This window comes from Canis lupus, chromosome 3 (genome assembly GCF_011100685.1).
Source record: "Canis lupus familiaris isolate Mischka breed German Shepherd chromosome 3, alternate assembly UU_Cfam_GSD_1.0, whole genome shotgun sequence".
Classification (NCBI taxonomy): Eukaryota; Metazoa; Chordata; class Mammalia; order Carnivora; family Canidae; genus Canis; species Canis lupus.
Window position 1 is genome coordinate 67,670,224 of NC_049224.1, and position 26,074 is coordinate 67,696,297.

Consider the following 26,074-nt stretch of genomic DNA (forward strand, 5'->3'; position numbering starts at 1 on the left):
AAGACTTACTATAAAACTACACTGAATAGGATAGCATTGTGGTATTGAAGGGATTGTTACATAAATTAATGGAACAGAAGAGAATCTATAAATAGACCCACACATATGTAGCCAATTGATTTTTGACAAAGATATAAAGGCAGTTCAATAGGGAAAGGATAGTCTTTCCAGAAAATTGGTTTGGAAAAAATTGAATTGAATGCCCATAAGCAAGATAATGAACCATAACCTAATCTCACAATTTATACAAATATTAACTCAAAATGGATCACAGTCCTAAATGTAAAACATTAAGCAATAAACTTTTGAAAAGTTTTGTGACCTAAGGTTAAGCAAGAAATTACTAGGTATTGTCCTTAAAACATAACCCATGAAATTTATCAAAAATGATAAATTGAGGGATGCCTGGGTGGCTCAGTGACTGAGCATCTGCCTTTGGCTCAGGGCGTGATCCCGGAGTCCCGGGATCGAGTCCCACATCGAGCTCCCTGTGTGGGGCCTGCTTCTCCCTCTGCCTGTGTCTCTGCCTCTCTCTCTGTGTCTCTCATGAATAAATAAATAAAATCTTTAAATAAATGATAAATTGAGTTAAAATTTTTGTAAATTTTTATTTATTTATTTAAGAGAGAGAGAGAGAGAGAGAGTATGGGCAGAGGGGCAGAGGGAGAGGGAGAGAGCACCTTAAGGAGACTGCAACTGGAAACTCAAATATCTTTCAGGGGCTGAATTATAAAAACAAACAGACAAACAAACAAGCTGTGAAATATCCATACAATGGGATTGATGTCCTCAATAAAAAAAAAGAATGAACTATAGATAGATAAAACAATTTGAATGAATTTCAAAAGCATTATGTTGTGTGGAAGAAGCCAGCCTCAAAGTTTACACACTCTATGGTTGCATTTATATGATGGTCACTAAAGGACAAAATTGTACTGACGGAGAATATATTGACATTTACCAGGGGTTAGGGACAGGAGAGGGTGTGACTATAAAAAAATGTCAGTTTTGGAGAGGGAGATAATGGAGCTGCTCTCTCTCTCGATTGTGGTGGTGGTTACAAGAATCTATATACAACCATTATAATTCACAACACAATATACTAAAATAAAGTCAATGTTTAGAAAAAAATATGTTGAAGATGGATTAAAGGGGAGAAAGACAGGGACATTTTAACCCTCCAGACTTCTAGAATTGCATTGAATGACTTCAGATCTTTCAGCAGAGTTTGGAAATCTGTAGGGACTCTTCGTGGAACGTGCTTTCCTTCTGTGCAGAAACATGCAGTCTTTGGAAGGAAATTTCCCGAGCTGTAAACTCCATTAGGCAGCCTTCCTTCTTGAACATGATTTCCATCTTTGCCCAGGAAATTGTCTCCCCACTCCCCCCTAGCCCCAGCATTCTGAGCAGCGGTGAGCTAAACCAGCTCAAAGTTGTGTGAACAGGGAGGATGAGAACTTGGCTGGGCTCAGAGCAATAAACGATACAGATTCCAGGTGTTTTGTAAAGCAGTGACATATCACTTCTTGAAAGATACAATGCAGTGGGCCTAGGAGCCTGCCCATGTCCACGGCGACATGATTGTATTTTATGGCCTAAAAACCAGCATTGCAAACTGTGTGGGGCGGGGGGCAGTCAGGAAGAATTAGACGTTTGGTTGGATCAACTCCACAGTCTGAAGAGAAACCAAGTGGACAATGACAGCTTTTGTGTGGAGTCTTCTTAAGCCACATGAACTGTAAGATGTGATGTGATGTATGTTTTCTGAGGTAATTAGCATTGTATTTATTTACTCGCCTGTCATTTAATGAGCAGGTCCCCCGAGCTAGGTGGCACTGTGATAGACCAGGGAACAGAAGGAAATTGGATCCTGAAGCAGCTCTGCCCACCAGGCTGGAATCTTGAAGGATCTCAGGGGCCAGAAGGACAATATCCATCTAAACAAAAAGTGAAGTGGGACCACTTCCCCAGAGAAAAGAGGTAACAGATAATCTTACGTCTTTGATGCATGGTTGGTAAGCATGGTGGCTGTGGTCATGAACTCCAGAGCTACACAGTCTGGGATTGAATCCCTGCTCTGCTAATCACTTCCTGTGTGATTCTGGGTAGGTAGCTTAACCTCTCTGTGCGTTTGCTTCCTCATCTGTAAAAAAGAGGATAATGATTGTTCCTACTTCACAAAACTCAATCAGGACAAAAATAAAGAATGTCAAGTGTAGGCACATGGTAGGCAACACAGGTCCGGCAGACGGCGAACATGCAATGAGTGTTCTCCAGCTCAATGAACTTGCACTAAAAAGCAACTTCTTTGGAACTATTCTCTCATTTAATTCCAGATTTGCCCAGTTTAGGTAAATAAGGAAACTGGCTTCAGCACTGACTTTCTCCTGTCCTCATCCCGTGAACTAAGAAAGCATTGTTCGTCTCTGGGCCTTGATTTCTATAAGTGTAGAAAAGGAGAAATCAGAGGCTTGACCCTGATGGACAACAAAGTCCCTTCAAACTCCAGTATTGTATACTCCAGGAAGGGGAAATTGCTGCGGGCTGTAACTTTGTAATTCTTACCAATTGCCTAAAGAAGCCCCGTTGGACTGTTTAGTAAAAAGGCCAATATTTCCCTCTAGTGGTGAGTTCAGAGCAGTGACCTACCTTGCCTGAGTGATTCGGGTGCTTTCAACGTAGGGACCTACGGGTGGGCAACTCAACAAAATGATTCTAGGTGGTACATTGACACTCATTTCTTCATTTCAGTATAGATAATTTACATTTAACACGTTTTGGATGAAACAGTGCATCAAAATTAGTGATTGCATGACTATTGCTTGTTCTTAGTTAAAGAAATGAAGCACTTTAAAAAACGATTAACTAATGTATTTCAGCTTTCCATTAATAGAGATGGTAAAAGTCATACAAAGGAAACTTAGAAAACAGTAGTTTTAATTTAATTTTACTTTTTTCAAAAGTAAACATGCATGTGTTTGAAAAACATCAAATAGAGAAGACTTGTTAAGAAAAATAGCAGTCATGCCCCACCTTAAACACTATATTGTTCTGAGAAGCACTTGTTTGTAAATTTTTTGGCTAATTCTTTAGTATTTGCATCCATATTTTCCAATGGCATGATTGTACTTCTAGATCTTTCTGTTTTAGACATTACAGATTGACATCCCAATATGGAAGATGGGATTTCGCATCCTTTTATTCACCCTTCCCCACCACTACCCAGTCTTTATCTCTCTTACTTTCCCCCGTATTTCCTATTGCTCTATCCTATGCTTACCTGGCAATTTTGCTTCAGTTAAATATTCAGCATTACATTATTAATGCCATGCATCTGCAACTCTTAGTAATGGAATTGTCTTTACTTCCCTGCAAAATATGAAGTCAATGATTTTTTTTGGTTTTATTTACTTATTTGCTATCTACATATGATTAACTCAACTGTGAACTCTTCCCCAGTTATACAAATACCTTTTGAAAACACACAAATAGCTTAAGCATTTAAAAATGTCATCTTCCCAGAGTAAACTATTTTTGCCTGCCCTTCCTCTGGCCCATCGCATAGATAACTCCATTATTTCCCTTTGCTTCGGGGATATATTTTGTGTCTCCCTTGTATTGGACCACCTATTGGAATCCTGGATTCCATGGTTTCTTCTTTTCTCCTGGCTTATGCCCCTTTTCAGAGAAAGCAGATCAAATCTGAGAAAAAATACACGACTAGAAACTTTAAGACCTTGCCTGTCTAAGAATATCCTTATTGTGTCTTCATACGATATCAATAGATTGTGCAGGGAGGTCTTAGGGAGCAAATCATTTCCCCCTAGCATTTTTAGTGCTTTTCTCCATTGCTTCCTAGCTTCCTGTGTTGCTGTGGAGAAGTAAAGTGTTATATAGATTCTTGATCCTGTATGTATGTAAAAATCCCTCCTCTGTGATATCTGGCCCCTTTTCTGGACGCTTGTGGAATGTTGGTTTTTGTTTTCCTCCCTCCAATATTCTGAAACTTTCTGATGGTATGTCTTGATGTAGGATGGTTTCCATGCTTATGCTAAGCCCTTTGAAACAGAAATTTATGTGCTTCAGACTTGGGAAACTGTTTAGTTATTTCTCTAGTGAATGCTTTCCCTTCAAATTTTCTACTTTTTTCTGAGAGTAATTCCTAATATTTGGATATTGAATCTTCTGGATGTGTCACAATTTCCTTTTGTTCCATTCATTTTGCATCTCTATTATTCTGTTCTACTTCCTATGAGATTTACTGGGTTTTATTTTGAAAAGCTTTCTTTTTTTGTGGGTTTCTTTTCATTTCTTCTCTCATATTTTTGCAATATCTCTATATTCATTAATATTTCTCCTAATTCAAAGAGCTCTTTTTGTTGTTCTTTGGGAGTTCCTGTTTCATAGCTTTCTGTTCTTGTTTTGTTTATTACATAGTCTCTTATCTCTTGGAAGATACCAAAGATTGCATTTTTATTAAGTTCCCTTCTTTCTGTGTGGTTTCCCTTTCTTTCAATTTTCTCTCTCTCTTTCTCTCTTTCTCTCTCTCATCTTGACTTTTATGTTAGATTCTCTTTTTCAATGTCAGGTGAACTTAGCTGGTTGCTGATTTATAAAGATCAACACTGATACCTGATTAGAAGTTTCATCTTTGTCAGTTGGCTTTTTTACCATAGGAGACTTAGCTGGCTGTTTTCATCATAAACTCCTAAAACCAGTACTTTTAGGTCTATCCTCTTGGATTAATCCAAATCTCTAGAGAGAATTTTTCTGATCTTCAGGATATAAGTGGCTGCCAGAACTCTCAAAGCTGTGTTGGGAGACAGCAGGGAGGTCTCTATGACTCAACATTGAGTATGTAAACTTGTACTGTGTTTCCTGTTTTTACTACAGCATTTCCCTCTTCATGCCCAAGTGTGGCTGGTATTTGTCTCTCCAGAGACTCTTGATTTTACCATTCTTTTTATAAGTCTCCCCTTTTCTACCAGGTGAGTGGAATGCTGTATAAACAAGAGATAGAGATCTAATGATCCTATTGTTTTTCAATAGAGTTTCGACTTGTTCCTTTTTTATTTTGCCTCACCTTCTCTCCCATCCTCAGAGGTATATGATGCTGCCAATTTCTGAGCCTTTCAGGAGTTCTGTGGTATAAATCAAGTTGCTTCCTGGATTCCTTTGCTGCCAGCTTAAGAATCTATTTTTGTGGGTCTGCTAAGTTAGTTACTACAACTCAGGCATCTGCTTTCCAGCTTCTAAAATTATGCTATTCTCTTCTCTTTGTCTTTACAAATTTATGCCTTTAAAAATAAGTTCCCTGTCCTTTTACTGTTTATTTATTTATTTATTTTTTTGAGGGGAGGAGAGAGTTGAAGAGGAGGATAGAACATGCACTACACGTATAGTGTGTGCTTGTGGATATATATCTGTGCTCTATCTACTTTCTTTAACTGGAAGTCTCATAACAGTTATTTTTTTAGAATTCCTTTCTCATTCTCTGGCAAAGCATTTTTAGTAGGAATCCTTCTACAATGTGACTTAAAAAAAGAAATACTTGAAGGGTAGCAGTCATTTGAACTTTCTCTGGGTGTTCTATGAAAAATACCTGACTGGGGCTGAAGTGTAATGATCATAGCTCAGTGGAATCATAGGAGGAGAAAAAGAAATTTTAGGATCCCCACCATGTGTCAGGCTTTACTCCTTAGCAAATATTGTCATATTTCATTTTAATGCAACAGTGATTCCATGAAATAGATGTTGTTATCCTTGTTTTACAAAGAAGGAAACAGAGGGTAACCCATAGGCTAAAGAAACACATGGCATGTGAATAAAAAATAAAGATTCAGCTAAGGTTTTCTTGCAAGTGAAACTCATAGTCTCTGTACTCCAGTAAACTAAATTCATTGTGTGGCTGAAGCATGGGAAGGTGACTAAATAGTGCCTGGTTATTTACAATTATCCAAATTCTTTCTTGTCACAAACTCATGCTTGACTTAAAAGAAGGAAAGAGATTGCCTAGAGTGTGGTCTCTGATTGTGAACAAGGCTAACTCATTCTGTGACCTTGGGCACATTGCTTCACTCTCAGGGCCCCAATTTCTACATCAGTAAAACAAGGTCATCAGAATAAATGGTCTGTTACATTCTGATGATCTATCTTGCAGATGGTGAGCTGGAGGTGCTGAGAGCTTCAAGTCAGATGGGAAGTCCAATGCTCGGCCACCCTCTAACTCTCTGTTTATACTCTTTGCAAGAAACTTCCCAACAGATAGTTGGGACTGCCTTCCAAATGCCAATGGGCATGAAATATGGTTTGCTCCCAAGTCCCTCTTTAGAACTGAATCTCTCCACATCCCCTTCAGGGACTGCAGGGTCTCCTGTAAGCTTAAGGTAAATAAATACTCCAAAATGTGGAATGGAAATGCAAGTCAAAGGAGTGATTTGGGAAAGGAGGCAGCAAACCTTGGGCCTTTTACCAGATGGGCTCAACACTTTTGATTATTTTATGAATGCATGAGGTGACACATTGGTTTCTTCAAAGCCATTCTTGTACATGCCTTTCAGGGTTATAATTCATGTGAATTCAGATAATGAGGTAATTGGGCTTAATGACTGAAGTAGTGATACAAGAAAGAGAAGAATTCAAATTATTTATAATAATAATTGTTACTGATACTGTATGATATTACTAAAGCAACATTAAATTGGTAATAACTTCCATTTGAGAAATGGAAGTAACCATACATATAATTTTTCTCAAGCCTCTTGTGTCTAGGTAAGGAATCTAAGACCAGACACCCAATGTGACTAGAGCAAAAATTTGTCTGAAATTATGCTAATTACTAATTCAGTGCTTTTCCCATAATACTCCACTATTCCACTGCTGATTAGTGTTAGCACTTCTCCCTCTTCAAATGTTACAGGGCTGATTTAGAACTATGATGAATATGTATATGATTGGATATTTATTGATTTTCTGATTACTTTGATTAATAATGATTTCTAAGCAAAGTTAGTTTTAGATCATTAATAGGGAAAATAAATTTAATAAGGCAGGGTGAGGCACCTGAGTGGCTCAGTCAGTTGAGCTCTGCCTTTGTTTTCGGTCATGATCCCAGGGGTCCAGGGATTGAGCCCCAAATTGGCTCTCCATTCAGCAGGGAAGTCTGCTTTTCCCTACCCTCTACCTCTCCCCCTTCTCCGTGTGTCAAATAAATGAATAAAATCTTTAAAAAAAAGAAATCATGGAGATATAATATTATTTTTAAGATAAAAAATTGTCCAACCACAACTCTGATGGTATTAGTAAATGAAATAAGGCCATTTCATGTCATGGCATACATATATTATATTTTAAAAGTTTGCTTTCATTCAATAATTTCATTGTATTTTTTCCAGGTATCTTATATGTCAGACATTTTTTTGTATGGTTTGGAAGGATTATCTCATAAAACCTCATAATATTAAATGAAGTAGTTATAATTATTTTACTCATTCCCTGGAGCTGAGAGAGGTTGGTGGGTCTCTTAAAGTTTACACATGGTATTCGGCAGAACTGGAACACAAAGCCAGGCAGACCTACCCTGGAACTCAGGATCTGTAATGCTAAATTATATCCCTAACACTTTCCCCCAAATGGAGAAATTTTACATGAAGCACACTGAAGAAAAATATCACACCTATTTAAGGTAGGCCATATTATTGCAATTTTTCCAACTTTGTCACATTGTTTAATCCAAGCCAAATTTTTCATTCATTTTGGTGGCCAGTTGTTGAGTGGTATCTAACTTTTTACCTTTATGTCCTGTTGACACCAGAGTAAGACTTTGTAGGAGAGTCGTTTGTAAATATGTTAAGAAAAAACTTATTCCAAACCAACTTATCCCAAACAATAGCACACTGCAGTACCTAATTAATATCTTAACCTCTTGTATTATCTCATATCTTAAAAAATGACATCTCTCATCTTTCTATTCCTTAATGAAAGAAAAGGTCAAAACTCTATTTTTTGAGACTTGTGAAAATAGGTAAATTTTTCAACCTCTTTGTATTTCAGATTTTTGTGGATTTTTTTGGATTTTATTTATTTATTTATTTATTTATTTATTTATTTATTTATTTATTTATTTTTCAGAGAGAGAGAGCACAAGCAGGGAAGTAGCAGGCAGAGGGAGAGGGAGAAGCGAAGCAGAGAGCCTGATGTAGGGTTTGATCCTAGGACTTGAGTTCATGAGCTGAGCCAAATGCAGATGCTTAACTGACTGAGCCACCCAAGTGCCCCTGTATTTCAGTTTAATTAGTTCAAAAATAGATAAAATAAAATAATTCATCCTTTGATTCAATAGTCATTGATCATTTGCACTGTTAATTATAATTAAATGTTCATGAAGTTAATAAATTAATTACAGTCAGAGAGACAAGATCTCAAATGTTGACTTTGCCTATTTATTAAATTATTTGGGGTATGTTTTCTTTTTTTTTAAGTTTTTTTTTTTTTTATTTATGATAGTCACAGAGAGAGAGAGAGAGAGAGAGAGAGGCAGAGACACAGGCAGAGGGAGAAGCAGGCTCCATGCACCGGGAACCCGACGTGGGATTCGATCCTGGGTCTCCAGGATCGCGCCCTGGGCCAAAGGCAGGCGCTAAACCGCTGCGCCACCCAGGGATCCCTGGGGTATGTTTTCTTATCGTAATTTATAAAAAGTAGAACCATTATTGTCTCCCACCCAGGGTAGCTGGCTGAAATATCACACATGAGGGAGGATAAACCTCAAGAAACCCGTCACATAATTGATGGTAAATAATTGTTTCTCATTCATTTATTTAAGCTATTCACCCCCAAGGCTGCCTCTGCCTAGTATCTAGAAAGGCTGCCTCTTTCTAGACCTTGTTATTGAGCAAGCAGATTGCTTATACAAGGTAAGCAGTTCCAACTGTATTGAAATCATTTGCCTGAAATGTTTTCTTTCCCATTCAACATTGCTTATTTACATGGTGTCGGATCAAATGGAAGAGAGAAGAACAATGTGATTCATGATCTTTCTCCAAGGAGGCAGCTGCAACATAAATGATGTCTCAGGAAACAGGATAATCTGTTTGTGTGGCCACAACTCTGTGATCCCTGACCTGTCTTAATCTTCAGTAGTGGATATATGTGTGGCACTTTTGTCCCCAGGTGGAACTGAATGTTGAAAAAAGTCCCACAATTCATTTGGATATTTTTCTTCAATCACTGTAGATAGCTTAAGAACTATCGGTGAAGGCTGTAAATCTCTTTTTTCATTGGCCTCAAGAATTCATATCTCCTGTTTTCTAAATGAAATAAGGACCTTCCTGAAATCTCATCTCTCTTGAGGATTTGGGATGCTCTTGGGTATCTGCCGCAGTAAGAAAACAAGCTGAAGGAATGTGGAAATGTGAAGCCATCTGGCTGCTGGTCCACTTTCACACCGGCTCTAGGGGTCACTGAGAGCCCCCCAAGGGCTGTTGAGACCAAGCTCCGACAGGAAACATTTGATCTCAATCCAGCAGTGCCCGGACATGTGTACTCAGATATGTGGATCACCTATAAACACAGTGGTTAGAGAATATTTTAATTGGGGAATTTGAAGAAGTTGTTTGGAAAATGACTTCAGCTCCCTAGAATTATCAAAATTCCAAGTCCCAAGCACTTTGAATAAAAATCACATTTTGTTATATGTCCACTTTTTTTTTCTTGAGTGTGTGTCATTGGAAATCATGAGCATTCAGTGCGGGAGAGACTTTGCTTAACATTAGTGGCATAACAATGAATGAATGACATGTAGTCCCTGCCTTCCAGGATAAGTCAGCAAATGAATAAGCATTGGCAATATGAGGTGATGTACAAAGACAGATTCCAAGAGACTGGTTAAGACAGATTCATTCCTAAAAAAGAAGGTGGGTACCCACTTCACTCAGAGTATTCATAATAACTGGACCTGTCATTCTTTCAATAGGTAATGAGCACCAGTCATACTCTGTGTACTAGTTTCTGTTGAACTGTCGTAAGGGGTGTATTGGTTTGTTAGGGCTTCCACATAAAAATTTTAAGAATGAATGGCTTCTTTTCTTAGAAATTTATTTTCTCACAGTTCAGGAGGCTGAGAAGTCCAAGATCAAGAGGCTGGAAAGGTAGATTTCATACGGAGCCTTCTTCTGTTGGCCTGTGGGTCATCTCACTGTGTTCTCACATGACCCCTTTCTTTATATGTACATGGAGACAGAGGGAAAGAGAGAGCTCTCTTGAGTCTTTTTTATAAGGACAATAATTCTATTTGATGAGGGCCCTGCTCTTCTGACCTCATTTAACCTTATTATTTCCGTAGAAGTTCTATCTCCAAGTACAGAGACACTGGGTATAGGGGCTTCAACATATGAATTTGGGCAGGAACACAGACATTCAGTCTATAAAAAGAGGTGATGAGGACTTATCTATTTAAAGTGCATGGAAGTGACAAATGAGAACTCTTGACATAATAGCATCTGTATATCATTGAGGGATTAGAATAGCATTGTCAGATAAAAATACAGCATCCAGTTACATTTGGATTTCATATTAAAACAAAAAACTTGTTTTAGTATCAATAGGACCCAAATATGAAATAGGATATACTTATACTAATAAAAAATAATTCATTGTTTATCTGTAATTCACTTAAAATTGAGTGTTTTATATTTTGATTTGCTAAATTGGTCAGCCCTCGATTGGAGTACTTTTATATTTATAGAACTGGTTACAGAATAGTCAAGCTGGCACATTGGGTAGGAGACATAAGGATCCTGGAGAAAAAGTCAGGACTTGTCACATTTAAGGAGTTCCAGGTTGTGAGTCATTACAGTGACAAGCCCTAATCTTCACCAAGCAGAGGATACAATGAAGTGCACTCATCCCTTTAAGTTTGCTACTTAGATAGTCACAAAGACCATGCACAATCCAAAGCAAAGTGGCATACTCATTTTTGTTCAGTCATATAGTTATGGGCTGAATTGTGTCATCCCACATGTTCATATGTGAAATCCTAAACCCTAGGTTTCAGAGCAAGACTAGACTGTATTTAGACATAGGGTATTTAAAGAGTTACTCAAATTAAACTGTGATTATTAGGATGTGCTCTATTCCAATATGACTGGTGTCATAAAGGAGCGAAAATTTGGAGACAGGGAAATGATCTTGAGAGATGACAGGTGTCAACAAGCTAAGGAGACAGGCCTGGATCAGACCTTTCCTTTATAGCCCTCAAAAGGATCTAACACCTTGATCCTGGACTCCTAACTTCCATAACTATGAGAAAATAAATTTCTGTTGTTTAAGCCCCCCAGTCTATGATATTTTGTGATGGCACCCCTAGCAAACTAATATGCCTACCTAAAAATTTTTTTGAACTGTAAAGAAAAAAGAACTCTAACATTTCATTTAGTTAAATTAGTATAAAGTACAGTATGAACCCACAGAAGGTCTAATCTGAACTTCCCATTCCTTTTTTTTTTTAAGATTTATTTATTCATGAGAGGCACACAGAGAGAGGCAGAGACACAGGCAAAGGGAGGAGCAGGCTCCTCACAGGGAGCCAGATGTGGGACTCAATCCAGAATCCTGGGATCACACCCTGAGCCAAAGGCAGACGCTCAACTGCTGAGCCACTCAGGCATCCCTGAGCTTCCCATTTCATGATAAGAAGGCTGAAGATTACAAGGTTAAGAATTAGTTTAAGAGTGCATGCTTAATTTGAAAGAGAATCTGAAGAACAGACACATCTATATGGATCAAGAAAACCGGAATACAAAATGTTTACTCACAGGTGAGGAGCAGAGTGGATCACACTCCTCATTAGACTGAATCTACACTTGTAGACATTTATTTTGCATTGCTACAGGTTTTCTACAATTTACAGAATTGCAAAGAGCTTGAAGACTAGGATGAGCTAGAACCAGAGCCTGTGAGGTCAGGCTATGCAAGTAGACAAAGCATCTTTGTTTTCCACTGAAATACATTTTCCTTATCCCAGGATAGGAATCCTGGCATCTAGCAACAGTTAGAAGCAGAAATTCATTACTTTGTGTTTCAGCACTGAACATCAACATGCATATTCAGGTGTCAGGAAGGCAAACAAGAATATAAAGAGACAAGGGCATGCAAGAGTCTAAAGGGATGGTGGAAGGCAGGAAGGAAGACATCTTCTCTCTGGATAGTTTTTATTTAAGAATTTATAGAATCAAACAATGCTAGGGCTGGTGGAGCCTGAGATATTGTCTAATTCACTTGTTTCATGGAAACTGAAGTACCTGTTGTTGAGGCAGGGTGGTCCAGTTATCTGACGCTGGAGTGAGATATATGGGCTGCTGAAGCCAGTAAGATCCTTCTGCCATGACATTCTGCTGCTTGGGTGCCTTTTACACCACCCTACACCTCTTCAAAGTGGTGCACCAAAAGGGCTTTCACCTGGAAAGATCAAGTGGAAAAATGCAGTGAAAGAAGGTCAGCCACACCTATGTCTTGAACACTTATATTTCGGGACCTGGAATAATTAAGTGCTTATTAAATGTTATTAGAATGAATGACACTGGTGGGGTGTCTGGGTGGTTCAGTCAGTTAAGTGCCTGACTCTTGGTTTCAACTCAAGTCATGATCTTGTGGTCCTGGGATCCAGCTTCGCATAGGGCTTTGCTCTCAGTGAGGAGTCTGCTTCAGATTCTCTCTCCCTCTCCCTCCGCCCCTCCCTGCTCTCTCTCTCTCTCTCTCTCTCAATCTCTCTCTCAAATAAATAAATAAAACCTCCTAGGAAAAAAGAATGAATAACACTCATGAGTGTTTCATTACATATCTTTAGTATTTTTGAAGAGGTTGGGATCTTGCTGGTACCTAGAGGTGGCCTTCAAGTGGTGGCAGAGAGAGGAAATGGTGAAGTAGTTGGGGCACAGATCAAAGAGCCAGATGACACCTCTCCTCCTTCTGATCACTCTCATCCTTTGGTCTTTCTGCCATAGCAGGGGCCCATCTCTGCGTTTCAGCTTGACATTTCATTTTAGCATCTACTTGAACTGCACCCATTTACTGAAACTGAATCAGCACTTCACTTTTCTTAAACAGAACCCATACTGTTGTATTTAAATATTCCTTATACTGAATATCTAAGTTTATATGCTACTTAAATGAAATCAATACTCAACTTAAGGACAGAAGTCTACTTAAACTGAATCAATGCAACAATTCTCATGCACTTAAATTATTCATGGTATGGCTATTTTTTTTCTCTTTTTTCAATGGAAAAGTCTAGCCCTGGGGGTCTTTAATGGACATCAGGAGATCATAGAGTTGCCCATGACCCTGAGGGTTTGCTGAAATAAAGCTGTGTGGAAAACAGTTCTCTTGTGGAATTTACACATATTACATTTAAGATGACATGATAGCCCATGAGACTGGTTTCATTTCCCTTATTTTACAGATATTGGACCAGGTTCAGAGGGGTGAGTCACCTGCTCAAGACCAGCCTGCTGAGTGTAGAAGGTGGGGTTTGAAGTCAGGGCTGTCTGACTCATGTTTCTGCTGGTTGGCTCTGCCATCCCTCCTGTCTTCCTAGCTCTGAAAGTTTGTCCATGTGTCTGTCCTGTGTGGACAGGCTGCGAGTAAGTCAGTAAATGACCCAGAGAGAGGAAAAATGATGCAGTTGCAGGTCCTGGGCTCTAGAACAACATCTCTATTGAAACCTTTTCTGAAAATTACAGCACAGGTTCAGTGGCTTCTTCAAAGTATCTACCAAAGCAAAAGGGTAATAGGACCTACTGTTGGATGGTTTTGATTGACCCATTCCCACCACTCTGACAAGGTGCATTAAACATTATCCTTGTTTAACAGGTGAGGATCCCCATTATCAAGTATAACAACAATCCTAGCCACTATTTATTAACTGTTTACTCTGGGCTAGGCACCGTTACGAACACTGTACCTGTATTAATACATTTAATCTTCCGTGGGAATAGATACCATCATTATTCTGGCTTTATCCATAAGGAAGCTGACACACAGAATGGTCACTTCAATCACCCCAGGTTTCAGTAACTGGTGAGCAGAAATGGTAGAAACAACTCAGGTAGATCAGCTCCAAAGCTCATAATCACCATGCAGAAATTTTGAATGACTGGCTTGGGGTAGAGAGGCTGGTGCACAGAGAGTGGTAGAGATGGTCTGAGTCAAGGATCTGGCTTCAAAGTCTATGTACTTTTTAACATACTACCACTCTAGATCACACAAGAATACAAGTTTGGAATCAGTTGGGTTTACTATTTGGCCCCTGTGTGGTCCCAGACAAGTCTCTTGATCTCTCTATGCCTGGAGATACTCATTTGTCGAATAAAAATGATCATTATCCCCATTTTATTATGTTCTTTTAAGATGAAATATGATGTTGTGTGTGAAGGCTTGGTAAACTACCTGCCATATGGAAAACAGTAAAGGTTAACTGCAATCATTTTTTTAAAGTTTCAGTTTATATTGTAACATTAGTGTTTACTAAATCATAGTTATTTTCATTAAAATATGAGATATCTAAGTGTATTGGAAAGTGTCTTGAGAATGAGCAGCTCTGGGTTTACTCCTGGCTCAGAGAAGGGTATGTGGGAATATATATAAAGAAATGGGAAACTCCAAAAAACTATGTTTGAGGAGGAAGATAAAACAAAACCCAGACAGATCATCTGGGGCACTTGCTAAATGGCAGAGGATAGACAAGCAGATGCATGGAGATGCTGGGGAGGGGTCAATGCAATTAAGCAGGTAAGTAAAATATTAAGAACAGATGAGAGAAGAACAAAAACACACTAGCTTTATGAGAGGAAGAGTTTCTGGAGATTTCTAAGCTTTCCAAGATAAGAAACTATATAGAGATGTGAGCAAAACATGTTGACAGAAATAACCTACTAGGCGCGTTGCTTATCAAGTTTCTTATGTATACATTTTTTGAGGTAATAGGAAATATACCTTATATAAATGGCTGCTTCTAATATGATATTCATTACTATATTTATTAGCACTAAAAGTAAAAATTTCCCTGAAGCCAGCTATGATTGGTCAGTTTGCTTAAGCCCCCGTTGCTTCATTTGCAACGTGGTAATAGTAACTTATTTTGTGGATTTCCAATTGAGATAATTAATAGAAAGCATAGTTTCAGGGATGTCTTAGGTGCTCACAAATGGTAGTACCATTTTTACTATAATTATTGTTTCCTAAAAAATAATCATCTCCAAAGTCCACCAAGTGGTTTGTCATAACGAAACCTGCCGCAGCTTGCATAGATGGAAAACCCAATCAACTCTTGTCAACAAGACCTGAGATGATAAATTAAGATGAAGCCAGTGGGTCTGGTGTGATGGCTTCTTGGGGGCTCATCTTGAAGTGCTTCGGTGAGGTCTGTTTTGTTTTGCTCTGTTTGGGATCATTTCTTTTGCCACTCCAGCTATGTAAAGATAATAATCGCACCAATAGAACGGGTGACCTTTCACCCTCTCTCCCTTTGATAAAGTCTCATTTTCTAGGAAAAGTATGACAAACGTCTCTACCTTCACCTTCAGCAAACCAGCAGATAATCTGTCTATTATGCTTAATATCCTCTTACTCCACAAGCCATTGGTATTTGGTTTGGGTTCCTCTGAATGGGGTGAACATTATATCTCTAACCTATGAAAAGGCTTTGCTCCTTTGCAATGTTGGTGGAGCTAAATTTGTTTTCACAGCTGGTTGTACTTGGAGAAGGGGTTAGCCGCCGTCTTGAAGGTTCTACCACAGCAGTTCATCACCAAGCCTGCTGTGTGGTGGGGGCTTTGAGCTGTTAACGGGAGGCGTGGAAGGAAGTCTAAATTAATCATTTATGATTTATTTATTCTTTTTCCATCATGGAGTAAAATGAGCAGATGCCAACATTTTTAGGGCCAAGACTGTCTAGATGATGTGATGTTTGATAACTGACTCCTAATATTTATCTGCCAACAGGATCAATCTACAGAGCTAATAACAAAACCATATACTTACAGACCACTTCACAATTTACAGCTTGGTTTTCCTATTCTTGGCCTCAATGGGTTCCTGTAAAGATCTAGGTAGTTAGAGGCTACATTCTTTTTATATCACTATTTTATAGGTGAGAATGAAGAAGCGTAAGAGTGGCTATGTGGCTCACTTTAGGTCACACAGCTCATAAATAACAGGTGACTGTCTTGAATCTCTATCTCAAGACTCTAAGGCCTGTACTATTTCCATGACTACATTGAAGAGGAGAAACCACATGGAGGTCTTCTGTGCCACTGAGGTGTTGCTTGATTCCCTGTCCCCTTTCTGGCAAGGCTAAGGACCCTCACTCTCCTGCCGCCCTGTGCCAATTTTGATGCAAGACTTTCAGTCAACCTAATGACCACCTGTTGCATTGGAAATATGCTCAGTACTCAAGGCGTAGAGATAAACTAAGACAGAGAAATTGCCTCCAATGGAGGAACTTTCCCACCAGAGATATCTATCCAGAATGATGGCCACTAGCCACAAATGGCTATTTAAATATACAGTGGAATATTACTCAGCCATTAGAAACGACAAATACCCACCATTTGCTTCGACGTGGATGGAACTGGAGGGTATTATGCTGGTGAAATAAGTCAATCGGAGGACAAAAATTATATGGTCTCATTCGTTTGGGGATTATAAAAAATAGTGAAAGGGAATAAAGGGGAAAGGAGAAAAAATAAGTGGGAAATATCAGAAAGGGAGACAGAACATGAAAGACTCCTAACTGGGAAACGAACTAGGGGTGGTGGAAGAGGAGGTGGGGGGGGGCTGGGGGTGACTGGGTGGCGGGCCCTGATGTGGGTACTTGACGGGATGAGCACTGGGTGTTATTTTGTATGTTGACAAATTGAACACCTATAAAAAATAAATTTATTAAAAAGAAGGAAAATGTCACATGAAGATGGAAGCATAGAATGAAGTCAAGGAATGCCAAAGATTGCTGACCATCACCGAAGCTAGGAGAGTGGCATGGAACAGATTTTCCCTCACTGCTGAAGGAAGGAACCAACATGCTGACACCTTGATTTCAGACTTTCTCTAAAACTGTGAGAGAGAAAATTCTGTTGTTGTTCTAAGCCACTCAATTTGTGGTACTTTAGTACCCAAAGAAACAAATGCACATGGTATATATGTAGTGTGAATTTTCTTAACCATTCCCCTATATAAGACATTTAGATCGTTTTCCAATTATTCCCCATGAACAAAACTGCCAAGAATACTTTATATATTTAAATTATTTCCATGGAACACATTCCAAGTAGAATCATCATGTAAAGGCATATTAAAGCATATAAATATTTCAAAAAAATTTAAATGAAATAAAATTAGATATTCAGTCCCTCAGTTGAACTAGTTACACTTCAAGTACTCATGTATTGCACATCACTGAGAGTTATTCAGCACAGCATTGGTCTAGAGGGGAAAACAGGTAGGCAGGCCCAAGGGGATATCTCTCTACAAAAAGCAGACAAACTTAAAAATGCAACATTACATTTATTATGAAACCTGATAACTTTCTCCAATAGTACTTATGTTGAAGTTCCTTTGCCATGTATTAGTGAATGAGATGATGTGATTAAATATTTATTCAATCAATAAATATTTGAGTGGCCAGTATGTGTACCATTCTGGACACTGGGAATATACTGGTGAAAAAGACAAGGTCCTGGTTTATACCAAGGAGTCAAACAATTCAAGGAAAAGTGAAAAAGAAAACATTGTGTGTCATTGATTAGTAGTGTGCTATTGATTAGAAAGATAAGCAAGAAATTAAAATCTGCTGTTTTAAAGAGAGACTGACTATGACATGAGATGAGGTAGTTTGGAAGATGTCTCTGGTAAGATAATACTTAAGCTGAGATCTAAGTGGCAAGATGGAGCCAGTCACGACAAGATTAGGGGTGAACTACATAAACATAGCAGCATAAAACTTCCAGGCCCTTCCTGGAAGAGCCAGGATGAACATTTTTGTTGTGCTCAAGGAATTTTAAAAAGGATTGCTTATCTGGAACATAGTTTAAAAGTTAAAAAGTAGCCTTAGATGTTGAAAAAGGAAATAGTGATGAGCCACTGTTAGGAGTTTGAATTTATTATAAGGCAATAGAAAACATCTAAGGTAAAAACTTTAAAGTAGGAGTATGGCATAATATGATTTATAATATAAGCAGTGACTCTACCCAAAATATGGAGGATACACTATAATGGAATAAAGACAGGAAATGTTTGGTAGATTATCATAGCAGTTCATATAATAAAAAATGGTAACATGGACCAGGGAGCAGCCAGCCAAAATGTAGAGAAGTCAGTTAGGGGATATGCTTTAGAAGTAGAGTCAATCTGATACGCTGATGGATTAGATATAAGAGAAAGAGAGAATAGATCCTAGATGTTGAGCTTGAGCAATGAGGCAGATGATGGAGCTATCTACTCTGAGTAGGAAGAGGGTGGGTGAACTAAAAGTGAGGATCTAAGGGACAATCAAGAGAGAATAGAGTTGTATGAGCTGCACATTAAGCAACCAGGTAAAGATAACAAATAGTAGTTGTATACATGAATTTGGGAAATAATTCAGGGCTGTAAGAAACTTTTTTTAAAAATATATATATGCCAGGGGTATTTAAAACTAAAACTCTGTGTGAATGAGAGAGTAAATGTTGAGGAAAGGTAAACTCTCAGGAGTGAGTTTAAGGTCACTCCAATATTTAGAGGGCAACAAGGAGGAAAAGAATCAGTCAAGAAGAGGGCGGAAACCAGAAGCATATGATGTCACTCAAGCCAAGAGAAGATAGAATCTAAGAAGCAGTAAGAGTCATCAACTGTGTCCAATAATACTGAGATTAAAATCAATAAAAATGGAATCATACTTTAGAATTTTTGAAAGGTTGAGGTCATTTTAAACCTTGATTTTGAGATCTTGGTGTATTTCTGCCAAGAAAACTGACTGGAGGAGACTATAGGAGAGAGTGTAAGGTGAGTAAGGGGAGGAGACAGCAATAGGCAATTCTTTAAGACTTTTTCTTCTAAAGAAGAGCAGAGAAAAGAAACAGCAACAGAAACCTATCTATCCAAAATGTCATCATATGCATCATAACATGTAATCAATTTGAAAAGTTAATGAAATAATTTATACTTTTTTTGATTGAGCCAAGTGTTCAGAATCTGTTGTATGTTTTACATACAGATAAATTGAGATACAGAATATCTCAATTCAAACCAACTATAATTCAAGCACTCAATAATCATAAGTGCCTGGTTGCTACCACAGTGGATAGTAGAGGTATGGGGAGCTGGAATGCCTGCTCCAAGTGCCATGGTGGCCAAAGTGAGAGCTGAAACCACCTTAGGAATCTTCTCTTGCTGACAGTGTTTTTTCTTTCTTTCTTTCTTTCTTTCTTTCTTTCTTTCTTTCTTTCTTTCTTTCTTTCTTTCTTTCTTTCTTTCTTTCTTTCTTTCTTTCCATGGCAATGTGCTATCTTATACAATTTCTTCAGAATTTTAAGAATTATTTTTAATATCTTTCATATACTACTTTCTCTCAGATAGGTGCTTAGAAGCCTCTAATAACCAATTTTTAAGAAATTTAAGATCTGTGATATTTTAATGCAGAACTTGACTCAGTTTGGAGTAATGTCTGGAGGACTTCATTTATAAGAAGAAAAAAACATAATAAACATCAACAACTGCTTTTTATGGTGTCTGTAGTTAAAGAAATGTAAATTATCAGAATATGAGGGTGAGCCAAGTTCTCCAAATTTGGAAAAGTCATTAATATTGTGGTTTGTATAGTCATTGTAGAAGTTGGTCTTTCTGAGTACAATTCAAACTAGGATGTTGGGCATAGATAAAATCATTTCTGAGTCAAGTCTCTTGACTCTGAATATTAAAGAATGATTGATAAGAGAAAAGTGGATTCAGGTAGCAGTTACCAACACAGGGCCTGGTGCATATTCAATAGAGTTTTATCAAAATGTATTGAAGATCCATAAGAAAGAGGAAAACAATAAAAATATTCTCAAAAAGAAAAATATTGGATCATTCAACAACAAAAAATTGGATCATTCACTTAAAGGTTGCATTTATTCATTTTTAATTAATAGTAGCATTATTTAGTTTAAATAACTCAGTGATTTGGCAAATGTTTATCAAACACCAGTTTTAGCCACTGGGCTAAGCTCTGGGATATGGAACTAAATGACAAAGAGCTCCAAAGTTAGCTGGAGACTGGCAAACAGACAGTTTCAGGGAAACTATCATGTGCCTGGACAAAAGTAGGTACAATGAATTATAGCAGCATAAAAAATGATGCAGGTTTTACATATGGAAGGTTTAGGGAAATTCCTCTGGTGTAATATTGAACAATGTTTCATTGCTGAAAGAAATACTGAGATTTGAGCAAATATTTTGATAAATTATGAGTCTTTTATTTTCCTATTCATTAATCTATGTGCTCTTCATTGTTCACATGAGCTTGTGACTGTTCCAACTGAATGGGTCAATCAATTTATTTCTGTGGATTTGTGCCAAAATAGTTCTAAAAAACTGACTATAATTCACTGGACCAAAATATTTATATGTCAAATAATGAGAAAAGAATTCAATGTGGAGCTGAGTAAAGATGCAGCTGATGTGACCAGGATTGAAGCAAGAAAAAAGCTGAGCAAGAAAGTGGCCAGTGCCCTGGAGCAGAGAAAGGTAAACAAGAAGGCTATAGTATAGTTATCATTGAACCAGAGAGAAGTGGTCTTATGGTCAAAAACCAGTCTTGCTGGAAGATTGGTACATAGAGGAGACTTGAACAAATAAAGTAACATATCAAGGACAATGGGAGTCATGTTTCTCACTTTTGAAGAAGGGATTTAGAAATTGGAAAGGGGGAAAACTAGGTCATCTTAAAATTTAGATTAGAATTGGAGATACTGGAGTAAATCAATTGTTTTCAATGGATAGATATATAAACAAATATAAAAGTAAATGGGCATGTATATTATATAGATATATGCATACGTATTTCTTAGTTCTGTTTGCTAGAGGAGCTAAAAGCAATGAGATCCATGTTGCAATGAATACACGTAGAGCCTAGATGCTGGTTTACAAATAACATTCTCTACTAAAAGAAATGAGGATTTTTGGAGAAATGAATGATTTTGAGTTTGACACTACAAAACCACGTATTGAACATAGAACAATTTATTTTGACAGAAAGTAAAACAATGTTCAAAGAATAATGATGACATCACAGGATACAAAGGAGCAAACTGGCCAAATTTGGGATAAATTTATCATCAAAATAATATTATTGTATTTTAGTCCACTGAATAAAGTAGGAATCTATGAATCTATTCTGATATAAATAAATAAATGGGGAGAAAAAGAATCTCTTCCTTTTTTTTTTTTTAAGATTTTATTTATTTATTCATGATAGTCACAGAGAGAGAGAGAGAGAGACAGAGAGAGAAGCAGAGCGAGAAGCAGGCTCCATGCACCGGGAGTCCGATGTGGGATTCGATCCCGGGTCTCCAGGATCGCGCCCTGGGCCAAAGGCAGGCGCCAAACCGCTGCGCCACCCAGGGATCCCAAGAATCTCTTCCTAATAGCAGAATGCAAACTAATCAATGTAGATGGAATCATAAAATTATAAAATAATCATTTGATAACCTTCATAATAATAACTGAGTAGAATAAGAATCATCAAGGGATGTTTAAACTTATCTGTGAAAATTTAATGAGAAGTAGGATATTTTCATAGTCTCAAAGTATCTGCTTATAAAATACTTTCTAATTACAAAGGAGTACATGATTTCTATAGTGCAGAAAAACCTGGCAGATAGCAAATTGACTGTGTAGTCATAGTTTACCTTGCCAATACTGATTTGTCACAGTATTATTTTTGTGATTTTGCTGCCTCAATTGCATAATCTAGGTCTAATCATTAGGAAATATAGTATCCATGTGAATTCTTTGATTCTGAGGGGTATAATGAGGTTATATAGGAGGGGTTTTTTTTCTCCCCTTGTTTTTAGAAAATACATACTAGAGTATTTAAAATTATACGGGATCATGTCTACAAATTAATCTCAGCTCCTTCATAAGAAAATCAATATGCATAGATGTAAGATGGAAGAAAATAAAAAAAGTAAATGTAGTAAAACAATAACTGTTGGGGAATCTAGATAATCCCTGTGTTATGATTGAAGCTATTATTTTGGTTTGACTTCTTCATTACATAAAGTAAAATTAAGGGGGAAAAAAGAAAAGAAGAGAAAAACCAAGATGGCAAAGTCTGGTATTTGGCTAACTCTGCACTACTTCAATGTAGTTTTGTTCAGATGTCAGAAAAGGTGAGCCCAACTACTTTATCTAGTAGATATGTGACCCAGTTCTGGCTAATTAACTATGAAATACTGGAAAGTTTTTGGGGGTAATCTCCTCCATGAAAACAGGATGCTCTATGAAAAAAAAAAAAAAAGACTGCCTTTCCTATGATTTACTTGCCTTGCCCTCCCACCCCCAAACAATCTTGCCTCTGAATGTACCTGTGTAAGTATGTGATACATGGGGCAGTTGTAGCCATTGGGTAGTCATGAAGTCAAATGGATCTTAGAGATGCTAATGCAGAGCCCTAATATCATTTGCCACTAAACCAACACCAACAGCAGATATATTTCGAGACTTCTGGTTATTGGAGAATAACAAATAATTGAGTTTAGGCTATTTGTAGTCAGATATTGTTACTTGCAGCTGGAGGCATTCCTAACAGACACAGATAATTATAGCAATAACACAAATGACTTCCACAGAGGAAGTGGAACCATCACAAAGATGTGAACCATCACTCCAGAAAAGCATAACTTAGGGTAGCATCAAATAAACATTATGTTAGATTTCCTGTGGAAAAGGATCAGTTTGCTTATTAATGTGGGTGGCTTCATAACCACAAGGATTGGTTAAAATTTTTAGGAAAACAGAAGGGCATTTTGTCTACCTTCGTCTCTTAGCTTTAAAATGTTGTGGGCATTCTTAGCACTTTATAAAAACTGAATCTTAAGAACTCACTGTTTTATGCCTGTATTGCATCTACCCTATGCAGGGATTTTTAAGAAACACTTCAACATTTTTGTAAAAGGACCCCTGCTGCCTGAATATTAGGAATGCACTTCTGTACCAGGATGTGGTCATCTGTTAAGACAAAAATGTTTTTACTGAATTTTTATGAATTCATTTTCCCTCTTCTCATTTTTTGGTAAATTTCATGTAATCTTAAACCATTCTATGTTTTCAAATACCCAGTTAAAACATAAGACCTAACATTATTTATTTTAAGGATTCACATAACCCAGGAGTGAAAGGCAGGCAACTACTGTGTGGCATCTTGGAATTAGCACAAAAAAACACAGTAAGTATTTCAAATAATAAAGCAAATCTACAAGCAAATTTTCAGTGAAGAGGAAAATGTGGTGTGACCCCACACAATAAATTCTTGTGGAAAAGTGGAGATTCATTTTCTAAGCCAAATATTTTTCCTATCAATACACCTATATTTTGTCCAGCACTTTGCAGCCTATGAAGTTCTTTCAACCCATTATATGATTTGATCTTCACAGCAACCTCATGAGACAGGTGGGAAGTAAGTTATCCATCTTATGTTTAGACAAACAGGTCTATAGAGATGTGATGATGCTATAGATCATCCAGCTGGCATGTGGAAGGGCTAATACTTAAACCTGTGCTTTATGATGCTGATTCTGGTCATTTCTCCACATGGAATTAATTAGGTTTTATAATATATTCACAATGTTTTTTAAATAAAATCGTTAAATAATTAATATATAATGTGCCATTTAATGTTCTATACATTTATATATATGCTAATTTAGTTCTCACAAAAACTTTGTCATTACTATCATCTACATTTTATGGATGAAGACACTGAGGCATAAAAAGCTTAAATAATATGAGCAAGTTAAAGTAATTATTAAATGGCAGAGTTGGAGTTCAAACCCAGAATGTTGGCCTCTAGAGTCCATGCTTCTAGCCATTCCACCATACAGCTAAATGCCAGTTTCAGACTTAATGATGTCTTGCTCCATGTAAGGAATATCACTGTTTCTTCTCTACACTCATGCTCTCTTCACGTTCTAGAATACTAAAACTACAGAGAGACTGTAGTGCTCTATAAAACTCTTATTTTATATAGCAACCTGCTCAGTCCAAAATAAAACTTGAATTGGTGGCTTCTTAGATTTTGAATCTCCAAATAACTTCTTTCCTCTTCCTTTGAAGATCTGGGGTGGATGGCATGGGAAATCCTAGGAACTGCATTATTTCCTCTTCTAGAATTCAAGACTATAGTTAGACATCAGTAATGTTTGTTTTTTTGTTTGTGTTTCTGGAGTCCTACCTAGTCCTTTTAAGCTGATAACCCCACAAACACAGGCATTGGCCTTCACTCAGGTTAGAAGAATTAAAAGAGAGTCTCCCAAAGTAAATGTTGATCATTTTGTTCCTTCCTGTGTCCCCTGTGGGTAGGTGTACTTGACTAGCTACCCCTCTCTTTGAGATTAGGAAAAGGAAGCAGGCGCAGGGGTGTGTTGTGTGAAAGAATGTGACCATTATTTCCTTACTAAATTTCTATTGCTCAATGAGGCCTGGGAATCATTCATAACTTTTATATAATTTCTTCATAAATATTCATCAGACTTAAACCTAGCACACCCATTACTTCTTCAAGGTTGCACTACTACAAATTTACAGTGCAGATGATCTAATCTTCCTAATTTCTGAATCCTTGCAATAGTGCCTGTTCACATATCTCTTCATTTTCCCTCTCTACCAAAATCTTGCCCTCTGGTCTCTAACTTCTTGCTCTAACAGTATAATAGCAACTACTTGTTACTGAACCTCTACTGTGTGCTAATAAATGAGCATCAGCAGGTTTAACAACTCGTACATGGTTACAAAGCTTGTGAGTGACCGTCTCCACAGAGAGGATTTCAGATGCCAGAACCCTTGGCTAAATACTGTTTTTAAACTATCTTCAACAATTTTTATGGTTAGCAGTTCTGCTACAGTCTAATTCTCTTCCTATAACATTTGCTATACTTACTGCATTTTACTGAATTCAATTATGAAGACAGCATCTCATCTACAGCCCCTTAAGGATGCTCATTCTTTCTCATGATTTAGAGGTTGGTTTTGTGTCCTTCCTGATTCTGAGAGCTCTTCCTCAGCATTATTCCTTAGTCTTCTTTATAAAATGTCAGCTTCTTAAAGGTCTTTGCCATTTAACAGTATGATGGTTTTCATCTATCAGCCTTATGAGAATTTTCCTGATTGCCTGACACTTTGGCATATGGTCCCATGATCTTCTCTTCAAGTCCTGCTGTTATCTTTTTTTTAAAAAAACACCCTGATGTGGAGGTGAATAGGCATTGTTGCCACTGCCCAACAACACAGAGAATTTAGGGTATGGCAGTGAAGTAAAGTGCTCACAGGAATCCTCCTGCAAATCACTTGTATAGTCTAGACATGGTATTAAAAAAAAACAGCAAAAAAAAAAACCCAACAAAACAACCATTTAAAAACACTGGAATGTATCCAAAGTCAGAGAGATGCCAGAGGAACATTTATTCTTTAAAAATCTCCAACAGTAAATGGTAATGATTGCAAGTTTGTGGCTTAGTTGCTGTGGGGCACTCCCCATGAGTTGGCAGCAGAAACTCAAAAACTTATTACCTCAAGGTGTCAAAAAACAGAATTTAGTTCTGAAAGAGAACTGGGCCCAATATCCAACCATTGCTATGTGAAAATCCTTGGCTGATCATTCAAGCTAGTGGTTAGACTGAAGGGGCTTAATGAAAATGCAAGCAGAGAACTGTGAGAATCTATCCTTAAAAAACAAAATTGCACTAGATGAGATCCATGAACGTGCTGGTTTTTTTAAATATTACTATTGAATGCATTTTCCAAATATATAGCTCACATGGCAAAAAGCTGAGCCTTACTGGTTTGG

General features: G+C 37.5%; 1 long non-coding RNA gene across 1 annotated transcript in view; it reads right to left on the reverse strand.

Moving 5' to 3' along the window:
- Positions 1 to 653: 653 nt before the first annotated feature.
- Positions 654 to 26,074, reverse strand: part of LOC111095270 — a 199,652-nt gene continuing 174,231 nt past the window's right edge. Inside the window, exons 4-6 of the long non-coding RNA XR_005357238.1 lie at positions 12,300 to 12,456; positions 3,281 to 3,369; positions 654 to 2,143 (exon numbers count right to left, since the gene is read on the reverse strand). This is a non-coding gene — a long non-coding RNA (uncharacterized LOC111095270). The remainder of the gene's footprint in view (positions 2,144 to 3,280; positions 3,370 to 12,299; positions 12,457 to 26,074) is intronic.